The sequence below is a fragment of the Uranotaenia lowii genome, unplaced genomic scaffold, assembly GCF_029784155.1.
Source record: "Uranotaenia lowii strain MFRU-FL unplaced genomic scaffold, ASM2978415v1 HiC_scaffold_356, whole genome shotgun sequence".
Classification (NCBI taxonomy): domain Eukaryota; kingdom Metazoa; phylum Arthropoda; class Insecta; order Diptera; family Culicidae; genus Uranotaenia; species Uranotaenia lowii.
This window is the reverse complement of record NW_026598263.1, coordinates 27,063-42,000: the sequence shown is the minus strand read 5'-3', so window position 1 is coordinate 42,000 and position 14,938 is coordinate 27,063. Positions and strand designations below refer to the sequence as shown.

The 14,938-nt window shown below is 33.7% G+C and overlaps 1 protein-coding gene and 2 long non-coding RNA genes across 16 annotated transcripts in view; 1 reads left to right on the top strand and 2 right to left on the bottom strand.

The window, feature by feature from the left end:
• Positions 1-3,083: 3,083 nt before the first annotated feature.
• LOC129759987 (uncharacterized) lies at positions 3,084-4,128 on the bottom strand. The gene is made up of 2 exons (XR_008740278.1): positions 3,646-4,128; positions 3,084-3,581 (listed from the first exon to the last, which is right to left on the bottom strand). It is a non-coding gene; the product is annotated as an uncharacterized LOC129759987 (long non-coding RNA).
• A 3,467-nt stretch (positions 4,129-7,595) lies between these two features.
• LOC129759986 (uncharacterized) lies at positions 7,596-8,640 on the bottom strand. Its single transcript, XR_008740277.1, has 2 exons — positions 8,158-8,640; positions 7,596-8,093 (listed from the first exon to the last, which is right to left on the bottom strand). It is a non-coding gene; the product is annotated as an uncharacterized LOC129759986 (long non-coding RNA).
• Positions 8,641-12,201: 3,561 nt separating this feature from the next.
• LOC129759985 (uncharacterized) overlaps positions 12,202-14,938 on the top strand; it is a 29,555-nt gene continuing 26,818 nt past the window's right edge. For all 14 annotated transcript variants that reach the window (XR_008740276.1, XR_008740275.1, XR_008740266.1 and 11 more), the window contains exon 1: positions 12,202-14,645. The gene's annotated coding sequence lies outside the window, so the exon portion shown is untranslated. The remainder of the gene's footprint in view (positions 14,646-14,938) is intronic.

The window sequence follows — 14,938 nt, the reverse complement described above, 5'->3', positions numbered from 1 at the left end:
ATAGAAAAAAAATAAAAATAAAAATAAAAAAATAGGAAAAAATATAGAAAAAAATAGAAAAAAATAGAAAAAAATAAAAAAAAAATTTAAAAAAAGAAAAAAAAATAAAAAAAATGGAAAAAAATGAAAAAATTAGAAAAAAAGCAAAAATTAGAAAAAAAAATTAAAAAAAAATGAAATATATTTAAAAATTAATAAAAAAAAATTAAAAAATAATAAAAATTTAAATAAAAATAATAATGATAAAAAAAAAGAAAAAAAAAGAAAAAAAAAGAAAAAAAAACAAAAAAATTTAAAATTAAAAAAAAAAATAAAAAAAAAAATAAAAAACTATTAAAAAAATTTGAAAAAAAACTAAAAAAAAAATAAAAAAAACAAAAGAAAAAAAATAAATACAGACCCCGTTCGTTTTTGACAACATTCGATTTTGGCAACATCCGATTTTGTCTATGTGCCAAAATCGAACGGTTTTTAGAAACAACCTCACGAAAATACGTTTTTGCCTTTCTTTCAGAAAGGTATAGTTATCGGTCGATTTTGGAGATCATTAATTATGGGTCTTAGATATACCTTTATAGGTACCTATCGAATCAGCTCGTCGAGTTCAGACGATGTCTGTGTATTTGTGTGTATTGGTGTGATTTTTTATAAACTTTTTTGCACGTTTTTGCGAAACTGGGCAGTACAATAAAAATGATTTTTAGCTTAAAAAATTTGATTTTTTTTCTTCTTCGTCCTATAAAAGAAAGAAAAAAAAACAAAATAGTTTGAAAAATAAATTTTCATAGTAATTATCATCAAATCATCACTCCAAAAAACGTGTCAATTTGGCTTGCTAGCCACAACCAGCAATCACTAAAATCAAGATTATCGTGTCTATGACGTCAAATTATACGTGACGTCATAGATACTCGCATGCTATCTCAAAGTATGGATCTGTCTATGTGTGGAAGGGAGAACAGACAGGCTTCACTCCCACTCAGGTTTGATGTCATCGTGACAGAAACCGTGTGGGAGGAAGACCGCAGTTTAAATTTTCCCGGCCAAAGGTTTAATTTTTTCATTGTAATGGTTCAGTTCGAAACCGAACCATATCAAAAATTTCGGAACCGAAGTTCCAAAACATAAAGTTAAAAATGGTTTTCACCAAGGGGTACGACCCCGAAATCAGTGAAGTCGTTGATGAGTACGTCATGCCCACACTGCATGGTACGAAAGTGATTGTTACTTCGAGATTCTCCCAACATTATATTCAGGTTGCTCTGTGAAGGACAAAACGACGAAGGGGCGCGTGTGGGAGAACGAAGCACACCATATCAATTTCTTCACACGCTCATTTTCATTTACCATTTTAATGGTTACTTAATTAATTATTTAATATTTTTGCTTTTGAATGAATTATCGGAAAAACTGCAATCATAATGGTAGTTCTCATGAAAAAAATATAATAAGGTTAAAAAAGTTGACATTGAGATATTTTTTTATATTGTAATTTTTAATTTTATATTCGTCTTCTTGATTGATTTTGATCGGTATGGTTTTTTTATGATCGATATAATTATGCGTTGAGACCAGTCCGACATATCATTTACCAAATTGAAAATTTCAAATATTATTATAAAAGGCGCTTGGGATCAGAGGGGTACAAGTGTCTAAATGATAGATTCGAGAAAACGCGCTTCAAAGTTGTACAGGTGCTCAATTTTTCATATATTTTTCGAATTCGAGCAATTTTTATTCAATCAAAAAAGTGTTCAAAAAAAATTATAAAAAATTTAAGTTTTGCACCAGATGTACATTGAAACATAAAAAAACCGTTGGTTATACTTAACTCAAAATTGATGATTTTGGCACTTGCACCCCTATGATCCTGGAGGGCTCATATATACAAATTTGAAAATATATTTTACCGATCATTGGACTCTATGTTAGAATCAAAGATATTATTTTCTTGCTGTCTTGACTCGATAGGTTATCCAGAGCAAAAGTTGAAGTATTTGAAACACATGGTTGGGACCTTTTTTTTATATTGTAATCTTTAATTTTATATTCATGTTCTTATTTTTACTAAACTGACTAACCATTTACTAAACTAAAAATTTCAAAAATGATCATATATAAAAATTTGAAAATATGTTTTACCGATCATTGGACTCTATGTTAGAATCATTGCTACTTATTTTTCGCTGTTTTCACTTCATAAGTTACCCAGAGCAAATGTTGAATTATTTGAAACACATGGTTGGGAACCTTTTTTTATATTGTAATCTTTAATTTTATATTCATGTTCTTAATTGATTTTGATCGGTATGCTTTTTTTATTATCTATATACCTAGGCATGCAGACCAGGCCGACAAACCATTTTTTAAACTGAAAATTTCAAAATTGATTATATATTCAAATTTGAAAACATACTTTACCGATCGTTGGACTCTATGCTAGAATCATTGATACTCTCAAGTAACATTTTGAAATCTCAATGGTTTTATAAAATAAATAAGATGTTTTTTAAAGGGGTTGAGAAAGATCTAAAAGCTGTAAAGCGTATTTCGGGAAAACCATTATATAATCTATCTTCAGGATAGTTACACGACCTCTATACAACTGTTTTTATAAATCACCTGTCAAGTCCAAGGTTAGTTTTATCATTCAACTTTATATAGGTTTCGAAATTCGCTATACAGCAAGTAAAAAACCACCGATGAATGCAGCACTTGAACAAGACCAAATTGCATTATACAAAACTAACGAGAATTGACATTTCAATTTCGATCGGATGTATACAAAAATAAGTGTTCGAAATATGTACTGGCGAAGTAAACTTTTGTGGTGGTAAAAATTTAAAACGAGGAATAATAATCATCAATTCGTTGATTAGCTATCGAAGGCAAGACTCGAGCAGGATATTTTCAGTAGCAGAACACTCTTACGGAGCTTGCTGATCAAGTTTTTGTGGGCCTGCTGGGTTGCACAACACGGGTGGATTTCGAAACACGAACATTTTTCTTCAGAGTTTAACCAGGCCGTCAGTAATTGTTCTGCTCAAGTGTTAAGTGATCACATTCTGTAAGAAACAAGCATGCAAGAATCGACTGTAAACTTTTATTTGCTATCGGAATTGGACCCCCCAAAGAAGCTTCGAATGTGTTCGTAAGATACCTATCAAACAGATCTTTAAGTAGCAAAGATAAAAAATAAATGTTTTTAAATTCTGTATTCTTAATTATCAAATAAAATTTTATCACAATGTTGAATTCACTTTCACTATTGAATTATTAATTTAAAATGGAGTTAAGCTGCCCTTTCAATTCGGAACATGTAAAAAATCGTAGCTGTTTCTGTTCCCGGAAGTAGTACTTTTTTCATCCAACTCGAATGTAGGTATCCATTAATTAGCAGTATCGTAATCCATCTTCCGCTGTCCATTTCAAAGATTTTATGCATAAACACTTCCATGATTCTGAGATGATCCGGTGGCGGTATTTGTTCCTAATGAATAGAGAAGAATTCAGCAGCACACAGCTATACTCGCCGGTTTTATTCCGATCACTTTCAGCGAACAAGCCGTATTCCGAAACATCTAAAACATACATATTGCTTTTTAATTTCTGTGTGATAAATACAATAATTTTGGAGTTATTTACCTGTTAATTCCGAAAAGTTGATAACCATTTCTGAAGATTTTATGGTTCCGATTTTTCAGGAGGAAGACAACTTCGTGCTCGAACTTTCTGAAGCAGTTTGCCGGAATGCTAATTACTCTTGGAATGTTTGAACAACGGATCCGGCGGTGGACAGAAAATATCAAACTTTTTTTTCTAAAAGTTACGAGGAAATTAGCTTTCGGTAGCTGTTCTCACTGCAGAGTATTTAAGAACAACAGGAATCAAATTTGAATCACGAATTATTTTTGTTTTTTTGTTTACACTGTGATTTGCAACAACCGTTATTTTCGAGTTTTGGTAGATCTGGAGAAAGCCTTTTGGCTATAAGAAGAGCAAAATTGAGTTAGAGAAAACAAATTGTTCTGGTAATGGCATTTCCCCAGAGTATATGGCCTTATAATTGTTTTTCCAAAGCCAAAATAGATTTTGACAACCTCTCGAAAGTCAGGACAAGTCCTGAAAAGTCAGGACACCTGGCACCTCTGACGTGCATTACAATTGTTCAGTTGTTGATGTTGTTTCTCTTGTACTCAGAGGTGCCAGGTAACCTGATTTATCAGGATTTGTCCTGATTTTCTAGAGACCGAAATTAAGATTCAAAATTTTTTATAGGATAAAAGTATTTTGAAATAATTAACATAATAAATAATTCACATAAATAATAACATAATTGTAAACTTATTGAAAATTGTTGAATGATTGAATACTGGAATATCTTGTATGATCCCATTTCTATGACATTATGATCATATATCTATAAAATATAAGAGCTCTAAAAATGAAGAGTATAATTTTTAAAAAAGATGCCTAACCATGTGTTTCAAATAATTCAACCTTTCAAGTAAAGGAAGCGAATAATTTGAAAAAATAATTGAGTAAAATTACAACTGCTAGACTAAAATACGATGCTTCAACGTAGGTTACAATAATCGATCGAATTAACTATAGAAATTAAACATTTTGACAACTTTGAAATATCAATATTTTCAATGTTGTCATTTTGTCACTTATGTCACAGGTTATACAGAGCAAACGTAGAAATATTTGAAACACATTGTTGGGGACCTTTTTTTTGATATTGTATTTTTTGAAATTGTATTTGTTATGTTATATTCGCCTTTTAAATCGATTTTGATCGATACACCTATGCGTGTAGACCAGGCCGACTAACCATTTACTAAACTGAAAATTGTAAAAATGAACATAGATACAAATTTGAAAATATATTTAACCGATCATTGTACTCTATGTTAGAATCATAGATACTCTATTCTTGCTGTCTTGACTCGATAGGTTATCCAGAGCAAATGTTGAATTATTTGAAACACATGGTTGGGAACCTTTTTTGCCTTTCTTTCAGAAAGGTATAGTTATCGGTCGATTTTGGAGATCATTAATTATGGGTCTTAGATATACCTTTATAGGTACCTATCGAATCAGCTCGTCGAGTTCAGACGATGTCTGTGTATTTGTGTGTATTGGTGTGATTTTTTATAAACTTTTTTGCACGTTTTTGCGAAACTGGGCAGTACAATAAAAATGATTTTTAGCTTAAAAAATTTGATTTTTTTTCTTCTTCGTCCTATAAAAGAAAGAAAAAAAAACAAAATAGTTTGAAAAATAAATTTTCATAGTAATTATCATCAAATCATCACTCCAAAAAACGTGTCAATTTGGCTTGCTAGCCACAACCAGCAATCACTAAAATCAAGATTATCGTGTCTATGACGTCAAATTATACGTGACGTCATAGATACTCGCATGCTATCTCAAAGTATGGATCTGTCTATGTGTGGAAGGGAGAACAGACAGGCTTCACTCCCACTCAGGTTTGATGTCATCGTGACAGAAACCGTGTGGGAGGAAGACCGCAGTTTAAATTTTCCCGGCCAAAGGTTTAATTTTTTCATTGTAATGGTTCAGTTCGAAACCGAACCATATCAAAAATTTCGGAACCGAAGTTCCAAAACATAAAGTTAAAAATGGTTTTCACCAAGGGGTACGACCCCGAAATCAGTGAAGTCGTTGATGAGTACGTCATGCCCACACTGCATGGTACGAAAGTGATTGTTACTTCGAGATTCTCCCAACATTATATTCAGGTTGCTCTGTGAAGGACAAAACGACGAAGGGGCGCGTGTGGGAGAACGAAGCACACCATATCAATTTCTTCACACGCTCATTTTCATTTACCATTTTAATGGTTACTTAATTAATTATTTAATATTTTTGCTTTTGAATGAATTATCGGAAAAACTGCAATCATAATGGTAGTTCTCATGAAAAAAATATAATAAGGTTAAAAAAGTTGACATTGAGATATTTTTTTATATTGTAATTTTTAATTTTATATTCGTCTTCTTGATTGATTTTGATCGGTATGGTTTTTTTATGATCGATATAATTATGCGTTGAGACCAGTCCGACATATCATTTACCAAATTGAAAATTTCAAATATTATTATAAAAGGCGCTTGGGATCAGAGGGGTACAAGTGTCTAAATGATAGATTCGAGAAAACGCGCTTCAAAGTTGTACAGGTGCTCAATTTTTCATATATTTTTCGAATTCGAGCAATTTTTATTCAATCAAAAAAGTGTTCAAAAAAAATTATAAAAAATTTAAGTTTTGCACCAGATGTACATTGAAACATAAAAAAACCGTTGGTTATACTTAACTCAAAATTGATGATTTTGGCACTTGCACCCCTATGATCCTGGAGGGCTCATATATACAAATTTGAAAATATATTTTACCGATCATTGGACTCTATGTTAGAATCAAAGATATTATTTTCTTGCTGTCTTGACTCGATAGGTTATCCAGAGCAAAAGTTGAAGTATTTGAAACACATGGTTGGGACCTTTTTTTTATATTGTAATCTTTAATTTTATATTCATGTTCTTATTTTTACTAAACTGACTAACCATTTACTAAACTAAAAATTTCAAAAATGATCATATATAAAAATTTGAAAATATGTTTTACCGATCATTGGACTCTATGTTAGAATCATTGCTACTTATTTTTCGCTGTTTTCACTTCATAAGTTACCCAGAGCAAATGTTGAATTATTTGAAACACATGGTTGGGAACCTTTTTTTATATTGTAATCTTTAATTTTATATTCATGTTCTTAATTGATTTTGATCGGTATGCTTTTTTTATTATCTATATACCTAGGCATGCAGACCAGGCCGACAAACCATTTTTTAAACTGAAAATTTCAAAATTGATTATATATTCAAATTTGAAAACATACTTTACCGATCGTTGGACTCTATGCTAGAATCATTGATACTCTCAAGTAACATTTTGAAATCTCAATGGTTTTATAAAATAAATAAGATGTTTTTTAAAGGGGTTGAGAAAGATCTAAAAGCTGTAAAGCGTATTTCGGGAAAACCATTATATAATCTATCTTCAGGATAGTTACACGACCTCTATACAACTGTTTTTATAAATCACCTGTCAAGTCCAAGGTTAGTTTTATCATTCAACTTTATATAGGTTTCGAAATTCGCTATACAGCAAGTAAAAAACCACCGATGAATGCAGCACTTGAACAAGACCAAATTGCATTATACAAAACTAACGAGAATTGACATTTCAATTTCGATCGGATGTATACAAAAATAAGTGTTCGAAATATGTACTGGCGAAGTAAACTTTTGTGGTGGTAAAAATTTAAAACGAGGAATAATAATCATCAATTCGTTGATTAGCTATCGAAGGCAAGACTCGAGCAGGATATTTTCAGTAGCAGAACACTCTTACGGAGCTTGCTGATCAAGTTTTTGTGGGCCTGCTGGGTTGCACAACACGGGTGGATTTCGAAACACGAACATTTTTCTTCAGAGTTTAACCAGGCCGTCAGTAATTGTTCTGCTCAAGTGTTAAGTGATCACATTCTGTAAGAAACAAGCATGCAAGAATCGACTGTAAACTTTTATTTGCTATCGGAATTGGACCCCCCAAAGAAGCTTCGAATGTGTTCGTAAGATACCTATCAAACAGATCTTTAAGTAGCAAAGATAAAAAATAAATGTTTTTAAATTCTGTATTCTTAATTATCAAATAAAATTTTATCACAATGTTGAATTCACTTTCACTATTGAATTATTAATTTAAAATGGAGTTAAGCTGCCCTTTCAATTCGGAACATGTAAAAAATCGTAGCTGTTTCTGTTCCCGGAAGTAGTACTTTTTTCATCCAACTCGAATGTAGGTATCCATTAATTAGCAGTATCGTAATCCATCTTCCGCTGTCCATTTCAAAGATTTTATGCATAAACACTTCCATGATTCTGAGATGATCCGGTGGCGGTATTTGTTCCTAATGAATAGAGAAGAATTCAGCAGCACACAGCTATACTCGCCGGTTTTATTCCGATCACTTTCAGCGAACAAGCCGTATTCCGAAACATCTAAAACATACATATTGCTTTTTAATTTCTGTGTGATAAATACAATAATTTTGGAGTTATTTACCTGTTAATTCCGAAAAGTTGATAACCATTTCTGAAGATTTTATGGTTCCGATTTTTCAGGAGGAAGACAACTTCGTGCTCGAACTTTCTGAAGCAGTTTGCCGGAATGCTAATTACTCTTGGAATGTTTGAACAACGGATCCGGCGGTGGACAGAAAATATCAAACTTTTTTTTCTAAAAGTTACGAGGAAATTAGCTTTCGGTAGCTGTTCTCACTGCAGAGTATTTAAGAACAACAGGAATCAAATTTGAATCACGAATTATTTTTGTTTTTTTGTTTACACTGTGATTTGCAACAACCGTTATTTTCGAGTTTTGGTAGATCTGGAGAAAGCCTTTTGGCTATAAGAAGAGCAAAATTGAGTTAGAGAAAACAAATTGTTCTGGTAATGGCATTTCCCCAGAGTATATGGCCTTATAATTGTTTTTCCAAAGCCAAAATAGATTTTGACAACCTCTCGAAAGTCAGGACAAGTCCTGAAAAGTCAGGACACCTGGCACCTCTGACGTGCATTACAATTGTTCAGTTGTTGATGTTGTTTCTCTTGTACTCAGAGGTGCCAGGTAACCTGATTTATCAGGATTTGTCCTGATTTTCTAGAGACCGAAATTAAGATTCAAAATTTTTTATAGGATAAAAGTATTTTGAAATAATTAACATAATAAATAATTCACATAAATAATAACATAATTGTAAACTTATTGAAAATTGTTGAATGATTGAATACTGGAATATCTTGTATGATCCCATTTCTATGACATTATGATCATATATCTATAAAATATAAGAGCTCTAAAAATGAAGAGTATAATTTTTAAAAAAGATGCCTAACCATGTGTTTCAAATAATTCAACCTTTCAAGTAAAGGAAGCGAATAATTTGAAAAAATAATTGAGTAAAATTACAACTGCTAGACTAAAATACGATGCTTCAACGTAGGTTACAATAATCGATCGAATTAACTATAGAAATTAAACATTTTGACAACTTTGAAATATCAATATTTTCAATGTTGTCATTTTGTCACTTATGTCACAGGTTATACAGAGCAAACGTAGAAATATTTGAAACACATTGTTGGGGACCTTTTTTTGATATTGTATTTTTTGAAATTGTATTTGTTATGTTATATTCGCCTTTTAAATCGATTTTGATCGATACACCTATGCGTGTAGACCAGGCCGACTAACCATTTACTAAACTGAAAATTGTAAAAATGAACATAGATACAAATTTGAAAATATATTTAACCGATCATTGTACTCTATGTTAGAATCATAGATACTCTATTCTTGCTGTCTTGACTCGATAGGTTATCCAGAGCAAATGTTGAATTATTTGAAACACATGGTTGGGAACCTTTTTTTTATATTGTAATCTTTAATTTTATATTCGTCTTCTTAATTGATTTTGATCGGTATGTTTTTTAATAATCGATATACATATGCGTTGAGACCAGGCCGACATTCCATTTACTAAACTGAAAATTGTAAAAATGAACATAGATACAAATTTGAAAATATATTTAACCGATCATTGTACTCTATGTTAGAATCATTGATACTCTATTCTGGCTGTCTTGACTCCATAGGTTACCCAGAGCAAATGTTGAATTATTTCAAACACATGGTTGGGAACCTTTTTTTTATATTGTAATCTTTAATTTTTTTATATTGTTATCTTTAATTTTATATTCATGTTTTTAATTGGTTTCGATCGGTAGGTTTTTCATGACCGATATACCTATGCGTTGAGACCAGGCCGACATTCCATTTACTAAACTGAAAATTGTAAAAATGAACATAGATACAAATTTGAAAATATGTTTTACCGATCATTGGACTCTATGTTATAGAATCATTGATACTCTTTACTTGCTGTCTTCACTCTATAGGTTACCCAGAGCAAATGTTTTATTATTTGAAACACATGGTTGGGAACCTTTTTTTATATTGTAATCTTTATTTCATATTCATGTTCTCAATTGATTTTGATCGTAAGTTTTTTAATGGTGGAAATTTAAGAAAGTTTACAGACCAGCCAAACATACCATCACAATATATTATCCAGGGTTGGAAAAGTGAAATTCACTGCATCACTGCATCACTCTTGATTCATGAAAATAATAATAATTTCTGCTTAGATTGCATAAATAAAGGCGCAAGACAGTGCTGTAAGCGCCTGGATTTATGCAATCACAGTACGCAGCTTGTTGGCTGGCCGGTGGTAGTTCATATTGAAAAACACCGTAAATATCATCTGAACCGAAAATTACCATGGTTTAAACTTTTTTATAACCTATTTATTCGATTTTCTCATACTTTAACTACAAATTCGATCATATTCATGAAGTTTTTATGACAAATCAGGACATTTTAGTGACAAATTTTCAAAAAATCAGGTTAACTCGAAAGTTTTTGAAAAATCAGGACGGTCTCTCGGAAGTCAGGACAAATCCTGATAAATCAGGATACCTGGCACCTCTGATCCAAACCAAAACGATGGTTGGTAAACTTTTACATTTTTTACCTATTTATAATTCATCGTGTAGTTTTAATTTGAACGCGCGCCACTTTGGCAAAAGCAAAATTTCAAATGGAATTCAGGCTTCTACTTAGTTTATTTTCATGGTGTTAAAAAATTATAAGGATATTGTTCATCGTCGCGTCGGAATCCATCGCGGGTCGGCATCAACCAATGTCATCGTGGTGCGGAGCGAACGGGAAACCCTCAGGCGCCGTGTCCTGGAGATTCAGTTAACAAACGCGTCTTCCGTGCGAACAACCTCCCGGGCCAAACCAGTGTGCATAATGATGCTAAGATACTCCGCTCAAATGTACGTTTGATTGTAACATTCATTATTGTGTAACACCCGGATGAATCCCACAGGAAATTACATTCTAAGGCGCACGATAACGGACGTAATTTTACGCTGACAACGGTGGACATTCAATTATGACGTTCGTTCTTACAGTCTTCTGGTAATTGTTCCGGATAAGTGAATTCGAAGTTTGTGACACGTTCGTGCAACAACACAAAGGAGGAAAACGAGACTTATAAGACGGACGGCAAGGGTGTCAGCTGTCTTGAATCGCTACGTGTTGCCTGTGTCCGATGATGACCAAATCGTAAGTTTCTTCCAAATTGATCTACTGAATACTAAAGCCAAAATTGGGATTTTTTGTGTTATGACCATATTTTAAATTAGTGCAGTTTCTTCCCCGTACACATTTTCGATAATTTTATTAGGGTTATTACTATTCATATTTGTTAATGACCCCGGCCTTTCTGCTTAGCCCTCAACAATGTAAAAATGACTTTATATTGACTGTCCCAAGTAACCATAAGCGCTAACATAGCAGTTAATTTCGCCAGAATTGACTCACAGTGCTAAGAGAGGGCAGATAAGCTTGTTATTGGATAACATTTTGATAATTCGTAAGTGCTTATGGTTCCTTGACTTGATGGCTTCTCAATCATAATTTTTTAACGTACCTCTATTGACGTGGAAAAGAACTCATCAAATGTAATAGATTTTCTCGGGAAAAATGAATAAAATTATCATTTTGGTATCTTTTTCTTTCGCTCTGAATTTTTTTTATTTTGAGTAAAGAAGTTGGATCCCTGCTTGGGCCACCGCAACCGATGTGAATATCTTTCCGGATTGCATCATATATCTTAAATTTATATTATTTGAAGGCATCTCTTAACAAAAATTATAGTACTTGTCCACATTTTGAACTATACACCATTGTACAACCTATAAGACAGGAATAGTTAAGATCCCCACGCACAATTCAACAAAAAAGTTTCCGCGTTTACTGATAAAATATGCTAATAATTGAAATTTACATGTATGTGATTGTAATTGTGTGCTTCTGTGTATTGAGTTTGTGTTGCGCACCATAAAAAACAGCGTTAAAACATTATGATACTATGAATAAAAATTTCGCTGCAATTGTATGCTCTTTAGTGAAAATTACAGTTTAATTTTCAATAACGTTGCTGATATTTACATCGTTTGTAGAATAAGGTGTAGTAGCGCACAGTCCAAATTCAAAAATCATCATTCAGTTCAGAATTCAGATTGAAATTCAAGATTCAAATTTAGAATTAAAATCTTGAATTCACAATTATGAATGCAATTTGAAATTCACGATTCATAATGTACATATTAATAAACTAAGATTTACATGTGGGATGCCATAACGACCGATTTGAACGAGTAATTACTCGAAGCATCTATAAGCCATTAGGACGCCCCTCGGCGATAAGTCAAAACTTATGTAAGACCCTTCACACACACCGACACGCAGTTGTCATTCATCGTCGCGTCGGAATCCATCGCGGGTCGGCATCAACCAATGTCATCGTGGTGCAGAGCGAACGGGAAACCCTTAGGCGCCGTGTCTGTAAAACGTCGGGTTCCGTTTCCGGTTCTATTTCTGCGGGGAAATACTCTTCGTTTCGAGTTTTACAGTGTCCTGGAGATTCAGGTAACAAACGCGTCTTTCGTGCGAACAACCTCGCGGGCCAAACCAGTGTGCATAATGATGCTAAGATACTCCGCTCGAATGTACGTTTGATTGTAACATTCATTATTGTGTAACATCCGGATGATTCCCACAGGAAATTACATTCTAAGCCGCACATAACGGACGTAATTTTACGCTGACAACGGTGGACAGTCTTCCGGTAATTGTTCCGGATAAGTGAATTCAAATTTTGTGACATGTTCGTTCAACAACACAAAGGAGGAAAACGAGACTCATTAGACGGACGGCAAGGGTGTCAGCTGTCTTGGATCGCTACGTGTTGCTTGTGTCCGATGATGACCAAATCGTAAGTTTCTTCCCAAATTGATCCACTGAATACGAAAGCCAAAATTAAGATTTTTTGTGTTATGACCATATTTTAAATTAGTGCAGTTTCTTCCCCGTACACATTTTCGACAATTTTATAAGGGTTATTACTATTCATATTTGTTAATGACCCCGGGTTATTACTATTCAAATTTGTTAATGTCATCGTGGTGCGGAGCGAACGGGAAACCCTTAGGCGCCGTGTCTGTAAAATTTCGGGTTCTTTTTCCGGTTCTATTTCTGCGGGGAAATACTCTTCGTTTCGAGTTTTACAGTGTCCTGGAGATTCAGGTAACAAACGCGTCTTCCGTGCGAACAACCTCCCGGGCCAAACCAGTGTGCATAATGGTGCTAAGATACTCCGCTCGAATGTACGTTTGATTGTAACATTCATTATTGTGTAACATCCGGACGATTCCCACAGGAAATTACATTCTAAGCCGCACAATAACGGACGTAATTTTACGCTGACAACGGTGGACATTCAATTATGACGTGCGTTCTTACAGTCTTCTGGTAATTGTTCCGGATAAGTGAATTCAAATTTTGTTACATATTCGTTCAACAACACAAAGAAGGAAAACGTACAAGGGTGCAAGGGTGTCAGCTGTCTTGAATCGCTACGTGTTGCCTGTGTCCGATGATGACCAAATCGTAAGTTCTTCCAAATTGATTCACTGAATACGAAAGCCAAAATTAAGATTTTTTGTGTTATGACCATATATTAAAATTTCGCTGAAATTGTATGCTCTTTAGTGAAAATTATAGCTTAATTTTCATTAACGTTGCTGATATTTACATCGTTTATAGAATTAGATGTAGTAGTGCACAGTCCAAATTCAAAAACCATCATTCAGTTCAGAATTCAGATTGAAATTCAAGATTCAAATTTAGAATTAAAATCTTGAATTCACAATAATGAATGCAATTTGAAATTCACGATTCATAATGTACATATTATTAAACTAAGATTTACATGTGGGATGCCATAACGACCGATTTGAACGAGTAATTACTCGAAGCATCTATAAGCCATTAGGACGCCCCTCGGCGATAAGTCAAAACTTATGTAAGACCCTTCACACACACCGACACGCACTTGTCATTCATCGTCGCGTCGGAATCCATCGCGGGTCGGCATCAACCAATGTCATCGTGGTGCGGAGCGAACGGGAAACCCTTAGGCGCCGTGTCTGTAAAACGTCGGGTTCCGTTTCCGGTTCTATTTCTGCGGGGAAATACTCTTCGTTTCGAGTTTTACAGTGTCCTGGAGATTCAGGTAACAAACGCGTCTTTCGTGCGAACAACCTCGCGGGTCAAACCAGTGTGCATAATGATGCTAAGATACTCCGCTCGAATGTACGTTTGATTGTAACATTCATTATTGTGTAACATCCGGATGATTCCCACAGGAAATTACATTCTAAGCCGCACATAACGGACGTAATTTTACGCTGACAACGGTGGACAGTCTTCCGGTAATTGTTCCGGATAAGTGAATTCAAATTTTGTGACATGTTCGTTCAACAACACAAAGCAGGAAAACGAGACTCATTAGACGGACGGCAAGGGTGTCAGCTGTCTTGGATCGCTACGTGTTGCTTGTGTCCGATGATGACCAAATCGTAAGTTTCTTCCCAAATTGATCCACTGAATACGAAAGCCAAAATTAAGATTTTTTGTGTTATGACCATATTTTAAATTAGTGCAGTTTCTTCCCCGTACACATTTTCGACAATTTTATAAGGGTTATTACTATTCATATTTGTTAATGACCCCGGGTTATTACTATTCAAATTTGTTAATGTCATCGTGGTGCGGAGCGAACGGGAAACCCTTAGGCGCCGTGTCTGTAAAATTTCGGGTTCTTTTTCCGGTTCTATTTCTGCGGGGAAATACTCTTCGTTTCGAGTTTTAC